Source organism: Lathyrus oleraceus, chromosome 3 (assembly GCF_024323335.1).
Source record: "Lathyrus oleraceus cultivar Zhongwan6 chromosome 3, CAAS_Psat_ZW6_1.0, whole genome shotgun sequence".
Lineage (NCBI taxonomy): Eukaryota > Viridiplantae > Streptophyta > Magnoliopsida > Fabales > Fabaceae > Lathyrus > Lathyrus oleraceus.
The window spans coordinates 324974849-324995006 of record NC_066581.1 but is presented as its reverse complement, the minus strand read 5'-3'; positions in this window follow the sequence as shown (position 1 = coordinate 324995006).

Below are 20158 nucleotides of genomic sequence, written 5' to 3'. Positions count from 1 at the left end.
AGTATCCATAAACTGTCTTTATGGTCATCCAGTTATAGACAATGTTTGATCAGCAATAAAGCACTCGACTCTACACTTAGGGTCCATAGTGGTTTCAGGTCGATAGGTGGTATACACCACTATCACCATGAGAATAACTTATGACACTTTGCATAACATTCTATATAATATTCTCACATCGGGTCAATCCAGTATAAATATTACTCCTAATATTCATACATATGTTTAAGACTTGATAACTCCTTATCCATGATCCAAGAGATGTGATCATCAGTCTATATACATAATAGTCTTAATGCTTTAATGTTATCCCACTTCACAACAAAGCTCGACTACGAATACTTTAAGAATAACGTCCTTATGTTTAATGGGATCTCATGATTAAGTCACACTTGATACATTAAACGGACTAGCTATTCTAGGGACTTTATTAAACAAACATAATAAAGAAAAAAAAGCCTTTTTATTATTAATAAATAATTTGATACAAGTACCAAAAGTATTGGCCTCTAGGGCTTACACCAACATATAATTACCTCGTAAGGAAGCAAGGATTTTCCTATGGGAGTCCATCAATATAATTTGATAGTCAAACCATTATAATTTGTTGCAAAAGCCATAATCTATTATGAGAATTTTCATAAATAGGTGATTCTCCCTCATACTGCTTAGCTATAATAGTATCTCGGATTAGCCGAGTTTCATGTTCTAGAGATGAGGAATTCATCCAATTTCTCGAGCTTGTAAGCTCCATTCTACAACTTTTGATATATACGATATGGCCCATCTCAGTTAGGTTGTAGTTTTCCCTACTGGGCGGGAACCACTACTTGTCATAGCACTAAATTTCCTTTCTGCATCTATCTTCAAATTACCTTGGAGTTATATCTCCTGGATTTTATCTATTTAGCGGAAAACTCTCAGATATGGACGATATCCCTTGTCTCGTCCACTAGGTCAGCACTACATCTAAGCCCTTCCTCATTTTCTTTCTCCCTAAAATGGTAATGTCGCCATATTGGTGTGTCAATTTCAACTGGTAGCATGGTGTCTTCCCCATACACTAATGTAAAAGGGGTTTATTCGATGGTAGAATGAGGGGAAGTGTGGTATGACCATATCACTTCATGCAACTGCTCGGCACACAAACCATTGGTCTCATCTAGCTTCTTCTTGATCCCTTTCAGTATCACCTTATTAGCTGACTTTTCTTGTCTGTTCGCTTGTGGGTGAACGAAGAATAAGAATTTGGTATGTACTCCCATTTATTTGTAGAAATCGATTACGACAACACTAACGAACCGAGTTCCATTATTCGTGACAATGATTCAGGGTAGACCAAACTTGCACATGATTTTATATCAATAAAAGCCTTGACTCTCTCTATCATTATCTTGGACGCACCTTCTGCCTTTATCCACTTTGTGAAGTAGTTTACTCTGAAGATCAGGAATTTTAGTTGGCCATAAGCTATAGGAAAAGGCCTCAAAATGTCAACGCCACACTGATAAAATGGCCAAGGTATTGATACATAATGGAGAAGCTCAGTTGGCGTGTGATGTAGATTGGCATGCCTCTGGAATTTTTCACACTTCTTGACAAAAGCTATGGTGTCTCTCATTAAGGAGGGTCATTAGTAACCTACTCTTAACAACTTGTGGGCCAAGGCTTGCCCACCAATATCGCTGTCACAAGCCCTTTGATGAACCTTGACTAAGACTAGGGTGATCTCATGTTCTCCCATACATCTCAACATAAGGGTGGATTTTTCCATTTTGTAAAGCTTTCATGACATAAGGATGTATATCACTGCTTTTCTTCTTTTAAGTATCTGATGAGTTAGGTTCCTTCAACTAGTACTCACCAGATACAAATTTCTCCACCAGTTGAGAGCCAGTCTTGGCTTGTGGAGTCGACGTACCCACTTCTAAAGCGAGGGTCTGGTCGGTGACGAGGGCTTCATATTTATCCTGGTTGTTACTAGCCCTAAATTAAAACTTTAGTGATTGCTCGATCAATAAATTTGCAGGTCCTTCTAGTACTATCCCAGGGTTTCTCCCTTTAACGTTAGAGGCTTTATCCATAGAAAGGATCCTTGCATATGGGTGTGCTGAACTCTGTCAGAAAATCTTACAGGACCCGTGACTTAATTTTTTCTCGAGGAACGTATTGGATATCATATTCATATAGCTTGTGCGCCCAAAATACTATTCTTTCTGCTAGGTCTAGCTTCTTAAGGACCTAGCGTATGGGATAGTCTGATTTTACCAATATCTGGTACCCTTGAAATTAAGGCCTAAGCTTTCCTGCGGTCACCACTACCGCCAATGCGAGCGTTTCCATCTTCTAGTAGTGAGCATCAATGCCTTTGAACTCTTAACTCATGAAATATATAGGTCTCTCTACCTTGTCTATTTCATGTACAAGTACTGAGCTTAACACATGATTAGTAACAGACAAGTACTAAATCTATTATTGGGCGTGTCAGGATGGGCGATGACGTTAAGAATGCCTTCAGCTTCTAGAACGCCTACTCACATTCTTTTGTCCAATCAAACCTATCATTTTTATTCAACATAGCGGAGAAATCGAAAGCCTTGTCACATGCATAGGAAAGAAAACGAGAGATAGTGTCTAAGCGTTCGGTTAGTTACTGAATCTCCTTGACATTTGAGGGGCTTCTCATGTCTATGATGGCTTGGAATTTATCTAGGTTCTCCTTCATGCTCCTTTTTGTGAGCATAAAACCCAAGAAATTTCTCGCTTATATGTCGAATGAGCACTTGACCGGATTCAAGCACATGTTATAATTCCTGACTGATCACAGGATATTCTTTAAGTTTGTTGCACAAATTCCTCCATATGATTTCTTTACGATCATGTCATCAATGTACACCTCCAAGTTGTGTCCTATTTGATTTGAGAACACCATGTCCATGAGCCCAAAAAGTGTGATGTTATAGTAATAATTACTATGGTTGGACATGAACACTGTATTGAGGGAGTATATGGGATCCATTTTATTCTGGTTGTACCCTGAATATGCATCCATGAAGCTCAGCGTCTTGTAACCCGAAGATCCATCAATTAGGAAATCTATGTTAGAGAGGGGATGTCGATCTTTGGGACATGAAACATTGAGAACGGTGAAATCAACCCATATACACCATTTTTCAACGCCTTCCTTACGAAGAACAAATCAGGAAGCCACAAATGGTATTTGATTTATGTTGTAAAACTTGTGTTTGTCAGCTTCTGAACTTCCTCATTAATAGTTGTTCTATTTTGCTTTTCCAAGCTTGTGCTTTCTCTGAGATACATGCTTAACTATAGGATATATAGAAAGGCGATGAAACACCACTCTGGTATCTATGTCATGCATATCTGAAGGCGCCTATGCAAATAGGTCAATGTTCTTCCTAAGTAAAGTGATCAAATATTCCTCTTCAGATTTGAACAACGAGGTGCCCAGCTTAGTGACATGGTGGTGCAGAGGCCAGATATATACCTCTTTCAAATCTTCAGTTGGGGTAAGCCTTTCACTTACCATCCCCACTCATGTGTCCCAACATACAATATCGTCTTCATCCATCTACGGCGAGGGATGAAAGTTAGGGTGAAGGGATATATCACTACTTCCATGTTATTTAGGTAGCACTCTTGAACGATCATCTGATCTCATTTGGCCGTACTCAAGTGCCCATTAGGTAGTGGATATTTTAAGTTTAAGTGGCGAGTGGATAGGATCTCCCTAACTAGGTAGAGAGCGGGCCTTCCAAGGAAGATGTTGTAAGGGGACGTGGCGTCTAATATGATATACTTTACCTCTATGGTCCTGACGCTCACCCCTGAACCAAATTTTGTTTTGACTGCGAAGTAGCCATTGACTTGTACTTGTTTGCCCGACAGATCGATCACGGACCCTTGGAAGGATCCAATGTTATGAGGATCCTTCTCGAGCCCTTGGAACGTACTCCAGAACAAGATGTCTGCAGAGCTTCCAAGGTCGATTAACACTCGTTTCACATCCCATTTGGCATGTTGAATCATGATGACCATGTGATTGTTGTTCTGAGGGAGTAGGTTGTTAGTGTCTTCTCTCTCAAAGGTGTTTTTGGACTCCCAGTACCTACCAAAGACGTTGGGGGCTTTTACGCGTGTGAGTCTGTTGTTGACATATGTCAGGTGTATCTTCTCCATGAGGAGCTAGATTCCCCTCCCCCCAGCAAAATCTCCAGCAACGGTGTTGGTGGTCTTCTTGGAACTTCGTTCAAACATCCTCGTGAAAATATGCTGAAAGAGATGGTGTGTATATGATGTACGTGGCCCATGTTAGTTTTAGTGGGGGCTCACGATGGACGCCAATTATACTCGCAAAATGTACAAATGCTTCACAATCCCTAGTGGATAAGAGTCGTCAGAGGCTTTAAGGTTTTTTTAGGTATTGAGAGTTAGATCACGTGAAGTGAGAAGCTACTATATAGGTGTATTTATTGGTGTTATTCGTTATTTCTTTTTAGTGTTGTGGCACTAATGTATTTATAGTCCCTGATGATCTCCATTGATGGAACCGAGTCTCCCTAGAATATAACAACGTCTACACGAATGGATGGTTGATTCCGTAAAATCCAGGAGGTATAGTTAAGTCTCACAATTTCCCATTTATGGTTGTTGACCCGATATACACTTCATATACGAGCACACATTATAGATGCAGAAACGGGAAGATGGATGATACATACACACAAAAGGAAATTGAATCAAAGGAAAGGCGCTCAAACTAATAAAAGGGTGACTCAATAAGGGCGAATGACTAGGCGTATGCCACTCGTCATGCCTTCAAGGTCTTTTTCAACCATACAATTAAAGATTATTATGAGTTATTTTCTTCAAAATAGGTGATCGGTAAGAACATATTAATTTGAGAAAGTTTAGGTTGATTTGTGAATTTTTTAGATTGAAAAAATGGGAAAATTAACAATTGAATTCTTATAGATTTATTGTTAGTAATTTTTGGATGATTTTCTCTACATGCATCTCTTTTAGATGAAACTTAAGTAATAAGAAATAAGATAGAATTTAACACAAAATAGATTTTGAAATGGTTCCATGTTACTATTGTATGATAGAGAAAACTGAACTGTAAATTCAATTAATAATTTAGAATTCTGCGACTCAAATTTTGGGTACCATTTCATTATTGTGCTCACAAATCATGCTAAAAAGAACGTTCTTTTAGAAGTGAAAAAATTTAAACTATTTTAATTAGACTAAATATATTACATATTAGACCTCGGAAAAGTAGGGTAGGAGTAATCCTGTTACAAATTGGATAAAACTTTCTATTGTGCTGCTCTTTTTCTTTAGTTAAAATGGGTCAATTGAAAGTTTAAAACCTAAAATAAAAATTATATTCTAAATATAAGAATTCTAAGTTTTTTAAAAATATTTGTTTACTCAAATTGGATTTGATAAGTTGAACATGAGGTCTGTTTAGTAGCAAAATTTTGAAATATGATTTGTTTTTATTACGTGATTGTTTGAGATGAAAATTTTTTATTCAAATAATCAGATTTTTTTTTTAAAAATCTAAAATAATTCATATTTTAGATTAATTCTCAAACTATCTCATTAAAAAAAAACGTTAAAGCACAGGTGACAGATTAATTGACGTCAGCTCTTTAATTTAAAGATACGGCGCCAGTTGGATTGACTTGTGCACCTATTGGTGTCAATCCAATTGGCGTTTATGTGTTAATTTTAAATGCAGTCGCCAATTGGATTGACACCAATATGTATTGTGTAATTTTTAGGTGTATTGAGATTCATTTTTCGAGCAACTACAAAGGGAGTTGATTCATTGGTTAGGCGGAGACATACCTGAAGGCGAAAAAAATTAGAAGTATTGAGAGACACGATGCAATGCGTGGGTGCTCCGACATTTAGACAATTTTTCCGATTGTGTTCGGACTGACGACATATACTACATAATCTTATCATTTTATCAGCCGTGTTAATTTCTTTTCTAATACACATGCTTTTTTGGTGTCCTTTTTTCTTTCTTCGCTTGTCATCGTTGTGCCAAACTATATCCCCTTGATATGGAGGCCAATATTCCTCCATTGCTAGCACTGTGAAACTTTCGTTGTAGACATTCATAACGTTAATGGCCTTGTAAACGTAGGATAAATGAGTGTCAATGTCCTGGCGAGTATGTGTGCATGCCGCAATGTATACAGAAGGCCTGAAATTTTCCACAATCGCACTAATTTCTGTTTAATTTGACAACATAAGATAAATTTGACATCCCCTCATTATGGTTGATTGTTTCCTAAACACTGGAAGTTTGCCTATGACGGCCAAAGATTGTAATCGCGTGTGTGGTAGCTTTAATATTTTCCTCTTTCATCACTTTCATGCAATATTCACTGAATAATTGACTCAACATTAACACTGCACTCCATCTTTCGCCTCTGGTTGCGAAGGTCGATGTCAATCTAAAATAGGTTGTTCTCACCAATGTGGTTATTTGTAGATTTCTAATGCCTTTAAAGACGACGTTTATGCATTCCACAAGGTTTGTTGTCATGTGTCCCCATCGACATCCTTCGTCAAATGACCTTGTCCACTTCTCCACTGGAATATTATCCACCCACTTTCCCGCATATGCATTTGACAATCTAATTTTATCACGGTAGTGTTGAAATGACGATTCAGTTAGAGCATATCATGTAGTTCGGCATGATTTAACACATCCCATATCCTCCGACAATTCTCGGAGAATGACATCTACGAAGAATTAATGACCAATGAAACTATAACCCTTGGCAACCCTTCGCAACCAATTTGTTTTTACAAAATACACACTAGTGTCAATCCAATTGGTGACTGCATTTAAAAATAACATATAGACGTCAATTGGATTGACAGTACTAAGTGCACAAGTCAATTCAAATGGCGATACATCTTTAACTTAGAGAACAAACGACAATTCATCTATCATCAGTTCTTCAAAGTGAATTATTTTAAAAAAATTATTTAAAATGTGAGTTATTTTGAGAATTTTTTTAAAAATATAAATTATTTTGATAAATTTTTTTGAGATGATGATATTTACCAAAGCTAAGTAGATTTTCCTTTTATAGACGAAACATGTAAGTTGTGGTAAACTGAGTCTGCTTACGGATCTATTTTTCTCCAACATTACCAAGAACAATATGTTACCCAAAATATTATCCTAACCATAATGGTACGAATTTCGAACTGACTAGTCATAGTAGCTTTAATTATTATATTCCATCAAGCACCAGAATATTCTCATGTTTGAAAATTGAGATACTTATATACATATTACATAAAAATTATAATTTTTATATTTATTAAGAACGATAGTTAAGTGTATTTAATTTTTTATTTATTTTATATAAAATAAATATCAAAATTATTAATATATTTTTAATTAAATTATCATCAATTAATCAGGTTAGATAGTTAATGCAGAGATAATTTTAGGATAAAAATATTAAATATGTTTAAATACATTTGCTTTTATTCATAAATGATTTTAGTTAGTTTTTATTAGGTTCAAAGTAACACCGAGTAAAAAATTGCTACATTTTTCACAAGAGTTTAGGTGAGACGAATCTGTGGTTCTTAATAGGAAATCAAATAAGAACTTAGTTTTCATCCCCACATTTTTTCTATTCATTTTGTTCATGAAAGGAAACACGGTAGTGGAGAGGAGGAGCATTTGAAGATGGAAGATTAGATACTTATTATGTATTATGATTTATAAGTGAAATTGATATTTATGTAACTCCACTTACGTATTTTTCTTACTTTAACTTTTGTTTTTTCTAAGGAGATATTACCGACGAAATTGCAGAGGAACGCCTCTTAGTATTTTTTAGTTTAATACTTTATAATAACTTCTAGATAATCATGGTGTTAAATATGCAAGTTGCATTAATTAGGTGGTAAAAATCCAAGAATAGTTGAATGAGATGAAAATGATTTTTTTTTTATTTAACGAGAGATTCTAGGTTTGAATCTAATCCAAAAAATACAATTGTCATTGTGGTCTTTCTTTGGAGAATGTGTATTGGTATGTCTATATTAATCTATGTATGAAGGTTTTCTTATAGGTCAAGTTACATCGTCCTTACATGCCTCGAGCTTCAGGATGTGTACCAATATTGATCCAAGGCCCACTTGTCATCAACCAACATTTGTCCACCACAAATGGAGATCAGAGAGTATTCAAAGGGGGAAAAGGTGATCTGAAGCAAGAATCGATAGAGCTTTCCAAGACGAAGGAATTAGCGAGCTCGCCAGTCTCGTGGTCGACTTAAATTTAGGACGAGTTACCATCCCAACATCAATGACTCAACCATGACTCATAAGTAATGATCTTAATAAGATTTACAAATGCTCAAAACAAGGAGATAACATTGTTAATTGTTGTTATGGTTGTTACACTCAGACAAAGTGACAATATTCTTAATGGTCGTTATAGTCGTTACACTCAGATAAAGGGTCAGTAACGTTAATTGGAATAAATAGGGTCATGGTCATAACGGTCGGTAAAAAAGGGAAGGCTCGAATATAAATACCACTAAAAATGAAGAAAAGAGTAGGACAATTAACCTACACTGAGGACTTACTAATTTCACAATTTATAGAACTACATACATGTATATTTTTCCAATACAGTGTGTATTCCAAATGCATATATATTATCCAAATCGGTAGTAAAAGGGTTTTCTGAATAAGTGTTAATTGCATCACGGTCATAGAAATTAGAAAACCTCTTACCCAAGATAGTTTGACATGAAGAGGTGTTAACAAGAGTTCCCACCTCATCTTATTACTTCCCTTTTAAAATTTTCATACACGCCTTAATCTACCACCATCTTCCTTTTACAAAGTACTTTTCTTTAATAAAGATCGGTTGTCATGGTCGACAATTAGGAATCAAACAAACAGTTTGAATAATATTTTGTGTGTTACAAGATGCTTCTATACAAGCAGATTTTACACAAATGAATAGCAAATACTTAAAGAAAAACTGTATAGAAAAATGATAGCTTTTCAAGTAAACTTGTTAAGTTTTTTTTTTTGCAGCGCTTTAGTATTCTTCTATATGTCTTTTCCCTTCAAGTCTCCAACTCATACTTTTATAGCATAAAAAGAAGACTGTTGGAGGGCAAAATGGGGGAAAGCTCATAGAGCGGATGTCCACTGTTGGATGGGAAAGGACTGATATTGCGTAATGTCCTTCACCCACACAATCAGTGACATGTGTGATGTATAGTATTGTCCTTGTCCACGAAATCATATAGTGGAAAAGATGTTCGATTTGTATTATGTACAATTTGATCATGTTTCCATTTGATCTTATCTTCAAGTTTACTGTGTTGGTGTAAGCCCTAGAGGCCAATACTTTTGGTACTTGTATCGAATTATTTATTAATTAATAAAAGACTTTTTCTTTATTATGGTTGATTAATAAAGTCCCTGGAATAGATAGTCCGTTTAATGTATCAAGTGTGACTTGATCATGAGAGCACATTAAACATAAGGACACTATTCTTAAAGTATCCGTAGTCGAGCTTTATTGTGAAGTGGGATAATATTAAAGTATTAAGACTATTATGTTTGTAGACTGATGATCACATCTCATGGATCATGGATAAAGAGTTATCAAGTCTTAAACATAGGTATGAATATTAAGAGTAATATTTATACCGGATTGACCCGCTATGAGAATACTATATAGAAAGTTATGCAAAGTGTCATAAGTTATTCTCATGGTGATAATAGTGTATACCACTCTTCGACCTGAAACCACTATGGATCCTAGATGTAGAGTCGAGTGCTTTATTGCTGATCCAACATTGTCCGTAACTGGATAACCATAAAGACAGTTGATGGGTACTCCACAAAGCATGCTGAGGGACATGAGTGTTCTAGATGGAATTTGCCCATCCTGCGTAACAGGATAAATGTCTATGGGCCCAATATTGAATTGGACAAGGATGACACGGTCTATACCTTGTGTTCAATATAGACATAAGGGCAAAGGGGTAATTATCCACATAATTATTATCACAGGAGGTTTTGTCAGATCACATGACATTTTTGTGTCTTGGGTAGCAGTGATGTGTTGCTAGATACCGCTCACTGTTTATTATGTTAAATGCGTGATTTAATATAATTGCCAACGTCGCGAAAACCTACAGGGTCATACACACAAAGGACGGATTGATGAGAAATAGAGTAACTAAGGAACATCGTAAGGTACGGTGCACTTAAGTGGAATACGAAATATGGTAAGGTACCAAATACTTAAGTGATTTTGGCATATTATGAGATATGGGCCAAAATACACTTAAGTGGGCTTTTTAGCTTGAAGCCCACACAAGTGGTTCTATAAATAGAACCCCTTGGGTAGAAGCATTGTGACTCCACTCAGACTAACACTCAAGTGAAGACTTGGAATTTCGTTTCCCTCTCTCTCTCACTCAAAGCCTTCATTCGTACCAGCTAGCACTGAGATTGAAGGAATCCGTTCGTGTGGACTGAGTAGAGACGTTGTCATCGTTCAACGTTCGTGATCGCCACAAGAGGTAACGATTCTATCACTGATCATGCCCATTCGTAAGGATCACTAAATGGAAAAAAAATTTAATTCCGCTGCGCCTTGGATGGCAATTCTCCTTCATACTGGCTTATGATGAAAGTTAATGAAGCATGAAATGAAGAAATATAAAGATGGATTGAGAAACTTCAGAGTCTTTTGTCAAAACCTTGACATCGTCAGTAGTCTGACTTAAGATCTTCAGTATCTTCAAAATCTTCATTCAGAACCTTGAAAACTTCAATCGTCTGGCTTGAGATCTTCAGAATCTTCGGCTACATAACACAACTTCAGAAGCTTGCAATTCTTCAGAAGTTTGGTGATCAGAGTCACGTCCAGAAGCATGAGCTGAGAGAATATTGCAGCAGCAACATAGTGTCTCATCAGAAGCTTCTCAAGAGTGAATCAACACAGAAGCATAAAGAACATTGCAGCAACAATAATGAACATCTTTTAGAACTTCTAATAGTTGACGTAGAAGCGAATTTGGAACATATCTTTCAGAAACTGATGACGTTACACATCATATATTCAGAATTAGAAATGGTTGTTAAAGTTACACAATAACCAACCATTAGGGTACCAAAAAATTTCTCACACAAATACAATATTGTTATCATCAAAACTCAAGGTATAGATGTAGAACCAAATCTTATTCTAACAATCTCCCCCTTTTTGATGATGACAAAACATGTATTTTGATGAACAATTTTGAACAGGGTAATAACAGAAAAATATATCTTATAAAAGCACAAAGTTCCCCCTGAGATGTATAATTCTATAAAGATAAAATCAGAATGAAATAACACTTTCCTGATTAACCTTTTTGAAGTACCAGAGTGAGTTTTCATTCCTATAAGCTTCACTTCATAAGCTTTGTTGAGTTCTTTTGAAGAAACTTTTTAGAGTTGGCTATCTTCTTAAAAGAACTTTGAATTTTCAAGTCTGATTATTATAGAGGAAAACTTTTCCTTATAGCTGGATGCCAATTCCACGATTTTCAAAAAGAACTTTCAAAAGCACTTTGATGCTTAGTACTCAATGTTCTAGGTTCAGAACATGAATATTAGTTCCTTGAATTTGATTCTCAATCATCAGTATGAAGGTTGTACAAACTCAGATAGAAGACCATTTCATGACAACTTCTGATGTTTGATTATAACCAGAGTTATTAATCTCGGATAACGGAGTGGAGCGGCCGATCCCAAAAATGGGATAGCGGATAGCGAGATAAGTTTTTGGACTAATTATATGAATAATCTACTTATATTATTATTCATCCCAAAATTAATATATTTTAAAAGAAAAGAAAAAATTAATGATATGAAAGAAAAAACAACCTGAAAACGAATAGAAGAATAATGAATAGAGAAGAACAGGATAAAGAACAAACTGAAAATGAATAGAAAAACAATGAATAGAGAAGAACAGGATAAAGAACAAAATAGAAAAGGAGAAAACAGAAGAAATGCGATGGAGAAAGGTGAAAAAACACGAATGAGAGGAGAAAACACGGATGACTACAACAATTTTTCCAGTTTTAAAACTTTTTAAGTGTTAAAAGGTCCTTGCGCGCCGCTCCTCTGTAGCGGTGGGTTTCCGCACCGGGAGAGAATCTCGGGATAGCGCCTGGAGCGGCCGCTATTAATAACTCTGATTATAGCCATTCTGATTCTTGAGATATAACCCTGCAAAGCATTTAACAAACTTTTTTTTCTCGAAGTAGTTGTTAGCAGAAAACATTATTCCATGTTTTGGTTCTTACTTAAGGAATTTAGGTATCAAAATAAACACAAGTCTTCCCCTTAGATACGTTATGTTTCTCCCCCTTTGTCATAAATCAAAAAGACATAGACAACATAATAAAATAAATAAAGAGAAACAAAAATATTTTTCATTGAAAAGACAAAAAGGCAGAAAAGATACATAAGGTATTAAACAAAAGTTTTAATAAACTAAAAAAGGTTAGGGGTTCTGAGAAGGAGGTGGAGGAAGTCTGGAGAGAATCAACTAAAACATTATGTCCTGTTTTCCCAGACTCTCTTTGACCAACGCATTGTCAGCCTTGATTTCCTCATGGTCTTCAAAAGTTCAACAGGAATTTCTCTAGTTCCAGTAGAAGGTTGAGAAATAGAAGCTTCAATTTGTTGAGTCTCAGAAACGACAATCTGAGCAGCAACTTCTTCCATAATGCAGTCTTGATGTTCAGAAGCAACATCATCTTCTTGAGCAGTCACAGCTTGCTGAACAACTATAGTTTATGGAGCAGCTTCCTCTTCAATAACTTCAGGAGTCACTTCCTTGACATTTGGAGCAGGAATACATAACTGCGAGTTTCTTAACTTCCACATTTCCATTAAGGGAATAAACTCATAACGGAATTGTCTTTCAAAAAGTTTATACCCAAAATTCTCCAGCTTAGAGATCTCGGAATCAACCCAACCTCTGTAAGGTCCCCTAGCAGAATCACTCGCAGCCGAATTTGTTGAAGAATAATTGATAGTTATTGCTTCATGCAGACGACTTTTAGATTCTGACTTAAACTTCCTCAGAATTTTAGCAATGTTAGGAGACGGTTTCGGTGGTTTGGGGTACATAATAGTGAGGGTAGTTCTAGTTTCATCAAAGTCAGGACCATAGACTGATGGAAATGATGGAAAAATAATAAGAGGCGACTCATGGTCAGATGAGATTGGTTCGGGTTCATAGTTGAACATACCCTTAGGAGTTCCTTTAGAAACATGGCCATCAGAAACTCTTTAAGAAGATGTTCTGGGAGCTGTGATATTTGGATTAGTTGGTTGGGGAGCATAAACACATGGTGGTGGAGTGGCTGAAGTTTGTAACTGTGAAGGAGATGGTGGTGATGGTATTTGTTGTTGTTGTGACAAAGGTTCGGAAACTAAAGGAGTTTCTATAGCAGGTTTTATAGTGGGTGATTTAGGAGGTGGTGGAAGTAACATGGGTTCAGAAATAATGGGAGTACTGGCTTCAGATGTTTTGGAAAAGACTGGAATGGGTTGAGATGAAGAAGGAGGTTAGATTGGTAAGATCCTTTTGGAAATAACAAAATTAGAATTAATTCGAGTGCTAGCTCTATGAAGCTTACCAGACGCAGTGTTAGAAGACTTTGAGGAGTGTTGGACAACTCCAGAAGTATATTTCAGAAGCATGGCTTTCTAGCGCTCACTGAGAGGCACCTCGTCTTTATCCAGAAAGACAACAACTTTCTTCTTCTTCTTCTGAGGCCTTGAAGAACCTTATCCTCTAGATTCCTTCTTCCTCTTTCCGTGAACATCCGTGAAGGTCTCAGGTAGATTGAAGGGATGCACCATTAGGTCAATTTCATCCTTCTGATAGCTTTCCAGATAGTACAGAAGAACCTCTAGAGGATCAATCTGAGTGAAAATGGGAAAGTTGTCTACGAGAGTTCTCATTCCACAGATATCATCCTTAGAAAGAATGAAATCTGGCCTTTCAATTCTAGAAATGAGACTCATACTCTTTAGATTCTTCCCCAAGAATACCTTTCCAGTATCCTTCACAAGTTCATCGGTCAATCCACTGACCAGAAGGCCATCTACCAAACCATTCTCAACGAGAATGTCAGAAATTAGCCTTCAATTGGGGATGAACTTGCTTTTATTCTTCTTCAAATATCCACTAGTTCTAGATTCTCGGATAGAATCCCTTATGAAATTAAACAAGATGGAGGGAAGTCCCAGCTTGAGACCCTTCTCAAGAAAGAACAACATTGTCTTCTGACTAGTGTTGATGTAGTCAAAACTGTTGGTGCTAGGCCTGTGATGAATGCAACCAAGAATTATTTTGAACCAAACTCTTAGATGTCTTGTCAAATCCTTATCACTAGGACATTTTTCATCCTCAAGGTTGGTTCCATCTTTGAAGATAACATGAGCGATAACAACTTCTCTCCTAGCACTAATCTTGGCACTGTGATTTTTTTTTCCTTTTTCATCGTGAGAGATTAAATCAACAATGGATTTCTCAATTATGACAATTTTCCTGTTCATGATGTATGAAGTAATTGTTTCCTTTTCAGCAGTGGCATGCACCCAGAACTGATTTACCAAAGCTGGATACACAGGGCCAGCTAGTCTCTCAAAGAAGGTTTTCCAACCTTGAAGTTCCAGGGTTTCAGAGAAATCGAAACCATTTTATTTCAAGTTCTTGAAGTCTATAATAGTTTCGCAGAGTACAACTAACTCGTTGATAGGAATGTGTAAAGTTAATTCTAGTATTCCTCCCATGATGGGATTATTTTCATTAGCCATTGATCGACTGGGAGGATTCGTTGTTGAATCGGTTGTTGTTGAGCAGCCATTGATGAAGATGATGAAGATGAAGAACAGTTGCAGAGAGGGTTGTTTTAGGTTTGAAAGATGAAAGTGTGGGAGTTTTGTATGCTACTGTGAAATTGTGAGTGAAGTGGGTTTATATAGAAAATTTTGCAATGATGACAAAATGGAAATACGCAGACATAGGGTGGGAGCGTAAGAGTTTAACCTAATTCTAAGAATTGTGAAACCCAATGTGTCACGCTTTTATCACGCATGCTCAGAAAGTGGGACAGTTGTCACCACTTAAAACCACATGAAATCAAATGACATGACAACCATTTAATGCAACGATTGTTCAGAATCAGGAAGATAAATCAATAAGATTGCTTCTGATCAAAACCTTTCTGATTCATGAAAACTTCCCTACTTCGAAAAGCTCGTGTTTTATAGTCAACAAAAACATTCTCAGAATCTAATCTAGAGTTCTGAAGACTTTAAACATTCTGAAATACATCTTTTCATTTTGGACATAAATTCATAAATAAGTTTTTCAAAATGAACATGAATCTATCTTCAGCAAGGGATTTTGTAAAGATATCAACCTATTGATGGTTTGTATCAACAAATTTTAAATGAAAAATACCCTTCTGAACATAGTCACGTAAAAAGTGATGTTTAATTTCAATATGCTTAGCCTTAGAATGCAAGATAGGATTCTTAGATAAACAAATAGCAGAAGTATTATCACAGAGAATAGGAATGTTACTCTCAGATATCGGATAATCTTCTAGCTGACTCTTCATCCAGAGTATCTGAGTGCTGAATCTAGAAGTTGCAATTTATTTAGCTTCGACTGTTGAAAGTGTGATTGTTAATCTCCAAAAGAAAATTACTTAGTCTATCATACCAAGCTCTGGGAGTTTGCTTCAAACCATATAACGGTTTTTTCAGTTTAAAAACAAAATCAAAATTTTGAGAGCTTTCAAAACCAGGAGGTTGATGCACATATACTTCTTCAGAAGTATATCCATTCAAAGGATGATGTTATGATTGACTAAAAATGAAATTAAAAGACGAATAGACTCCTGGCAACTGAAGCAAAGGTTTATGTATAGTCTATACCTTCTTGCTGACTATAACCTCAGTCGAGCCTTGTTTCTGACAACCTATTCTTTCTCATTCAGCTTATTTCTGACAACCTCTTCTTTCTCATTCAGCTTATTTCTGAAGACCTATCTGGTTCCACTGACATGGAAACCCCTTCGTTTCTGAACAAGATCTCAGGCATCGTTTTTGGTGAATCGATTCAGTTCTTCTTGCATAGCCAGAATCCATTCATTATCCAGAAGAGCTTCATCAATATTTGTGGGTTCTATCAGAGATATCAACCCTCTAAGAGTCTCTTCAGAGGTTTGAATGAAGATCTTGTTGTGACTGGAGCATTTTTATCTCCCATAATCAGAATGAGATGTTCTTGATCTACTCTTCTTCTGATGAGTTGGATCAACGATAGCTTCTGGTTGAGTCGATTCTTCAGACTCTTTAGCTTTTCCTTATGAGTCTTTTTCTCCTGAATCAGTATCCTTAGATTCGTTACCAATGGTTCCAGAGCCAATGATCTTTCCACTCTGGTTTTCTCCGAAACCAACGAAGCCTTTAGGCTTAAGTTCCAAATCTTGAAGCATAGACCTTCTGCTTTTCATGTGTTGTTAGCATCCACTGTCCAGGTATTGTGACTGGTGTTTCAGCTAAGCTGCTAAGGATGTTTGCAACATAAATTATTTTATCCTTACGGACCCACTTTTTAGGTCCTCTCTTGTTAGTTTTCCCTGGGTTTCTTACAACTTTGGGTCTTTTAGCAGAAGGATAATCATGAGGAATTTATGCATGATACTTAGGTTTCAGAACTGAGTTCTTATCCTTTGTATGTTTCTGTGTCTATGTAGAAATATCAAGCTCAGTGCCAGCAGGCACGAAATGCACGTAGAGAGGTTTTGGTTTTACCTTCTGACTTTCGCCAGGTTTTATAGTTTATGTACAACCTAAACCTTTCTTGCCATTTTTGTTAACTCCATAGGTTAAGGAATCCATTTTACTTCTATTTATGCTTTTAGATAGATAGTATTGGAATACTCTGTCATATCTAATGACGCAATCAATACCAGAAGCTTATGAGATTATTTCCTCCTCTAGTTTTGAAAATTTTCTTTTCAAAGCAGAGTTGTTACTTTCTAAAAAAAATATTTTTTCATTTAAAGAGGAAATATCTTTCTCAAGCTCACTACGAGTTTCAGAGGCAATTACTTGGACTTGTTTAAGGTCCTTGTATTTACTCTAAAGACTCTGATACTTTTCCAGCATTTCAGAGAGGCATGATTCAATATCAGAACGAGATAGGTTAGAAAATACCTCTTCAGAATTGGAGTCGGATTCTGATTATGATAATACCTTGCCTTCTAGTTCGTCAGAACCTGCGGGATCATCTATAGTTGTCATCAATGCAACGATGGCTTTTTCTTCGTCAGAATCTTCTTCTTCGGATTCCGAGTCATCCCATGTAGCGATCAACCCCTTCTTGCCTTTAGAAAAATTCTTCTTAGGCCTTCTGTCCTTTTTCAGCTTAGGACAATCATTTTTGTAGTGGCATGTGTGAGGGAAAATATGCCTAGCCCTTATTTTAATGATGTCAAACCTTTCTAGTCACCCATAACGTGTACTTTGGACGGTGTCATCATATCATAGAATGCATTCATCCTCTAACATGCTCAAGATACAAGTTCAACGTGTCCATGCATATAGGAGCATATCATAGATGTGAATCATGCACTTGATCATCATTAATACCCTAGGTTCATAAGATATTAGTTTAAATTGATCAAAATACATCTCAAAACTCCTTTTTGAGAGTTTAAGAACTGCGAGTCGACTCATGACTCGGAGCATAACTCTCGGGTCTGAATAGGTCGAGTCACAGGTCGACTCAATCCTGGGAAAACTGAATGAGTCGACTCATCCACATGATGCGTCGAATCATTGCCTATTTCCATTTGAACCATGTAGCCACGGGTCTGAACAGGTCGAGTCATAAATCGACTCAACCCTGGAAAAACTCTGTTTGAGTCGACTCATCCCCTGTTTGAGTCAACTCATTGCCTGTTTCACTTGAACAATTTTGCCTCGAGTCCATACAAGTCGAGTGACATGTATGAACAGGTCGAGTGGTCGCTGCTTGGACTCAACTTTCTGCTGTATAATTTTGCAAAATAATTTTGTTATGTCTGTTATTTGGTCCACGCATCATATAAATATTCTAGAGTCTCTTCTTCAACAAATAAAAACAAGAAAAGTGAAAGATATACACCAAAGTGCTCTTCATCTTCATTCTCCATTGCATTTCTCAACAAATACACATAACAATTTTTGTTGATCATTGTGCATTGTTATGGTGATAGCGTCCAAATAGGATTGTGTAATCTTAGTTTGGGTTGAGGCTTTGTGTGGGTTTTTCTTGAATAAACCCATTGGGGTTTTGTTCTCCACGAATTGGGGTTTTTTGCATTAACCTTTGCTTCACAAATTCAACTGAGTGAAAAGTTTGAAGAGCGGTGGGTTCGGTCAAACAAGTAACGGTAACCGGAGGATTGTGAAGAGGGCTTAGAGTTCAAGCGACTTGCGATCGAAATCAGCCGAGCTGAAGTTTTGGAGAACGTGGAGTTCTTGCAATAAGGTAGTTATAACCGGAGGTTTGTTCGAATCGCTTGAAGGGCTTGGTTCAACTTGAATCAATGGGAGAGAAGCGAATAAGATCTGTAACAACACTAGGGGTTGATCGGTGGTGATCATTTATTCTCTTGTATTAACTTTGCAACTTGTTAATAAAAACATCTTAATTCTAGATTTAGAATTGAGGGCAGACGTACCCTAAGCAAGGACGATAGGGGAACTGCCTCAACAAATCCGATGTTGTTCTCTCTTTCTCTTAACTCTTTAAATTCTGCATTAATTAAGTTTTGTGTGAAATTAATAGTAAAATCAATCTCGCTTGATTGTTGTGCATAGTAATTGTTTGATAAGATGATGCAATCACTTTGATTGCAACTGAGTAAAATTATGCACATTCAATTTGAGTGAAATTGAAACTTGGTGTGGAGTGCTCACCAAGTGTTCGATAAAATTAATCTCACACAAATCTATTAATATTTTACTTGCTCTCTTATTGTGTTAACGCATTATTAGAGGTAACGATATCAAGGATTATGGTAGTTAATCGATTGATTTAGATAGTGGTTGATTATCTCTATCGTAGTTATTCCATTCGATTTTATGCATATCTGATCTTTCCATTAACGGATCGTTTAGACGATTATAATCTAGGGTGCTTCCGCAACCGTTGAAAACATTTTTGAAAAGATCTAAATTTCAAAAACTGATCTATTCAACCCCCCTTCTAGATCAGTACTATCGTCTAACAAGTGTTATCACGAGCGTCGGTTCATCTAGTGCTTCGCATAAACTTTTTAGAAAATGAGTAACAATCCTAAAGGGGTGTACACTATAAAACTAATGAAAGTTCATTGTCTTATGATGATCTTATCTTCAAGATCATTGGCTTCTGATGAAAGTTGATGAAGCATGAAATGAAGAAATATAAAACTGGATTCAGAAACTTCAGAATCTTTTGTCAGAACCTTGACAATTTAGTAGTCTGGCTTGAGATCTTCAGTATCTTCAGAATCTTCAGAGTCTTCATAATCTTCATTCAGAACCTTGATAACTTCAATCGTTTGGTTTGAGATCTTCAGAATCTTCAGCTACATAACACAACTTCAGAAGCTAGTCATTCTTCAAAAGTTTGGTGATCAAAGTCACGTCCAGAAGCATGAACTGAGAGAATATTGCAGTAGCAACATAGTGTCTCCTCAGAAGCTTCTCAAGAGTGAATCAGCACAGAAGTAGAAAGAACATTGCAGCAACAATATTGAACATCTTTCAGAACTTCTAATAGTCGACGCAAAAGAGGATTTGGAAGACATCGTTCAGAAACTGATGACATTGCACATCATATATTCCTAATCATAAATGGCTTTTAAAGTTACACAATAACAAACCATTAGGATACCAAAATTGTTCTCACACAAATACAATATTATTTTCATGAAAACTCAAGGTATAAATGCAGAACCAAATCTTGTTCTAACACATACATCCCTCTCTGAAA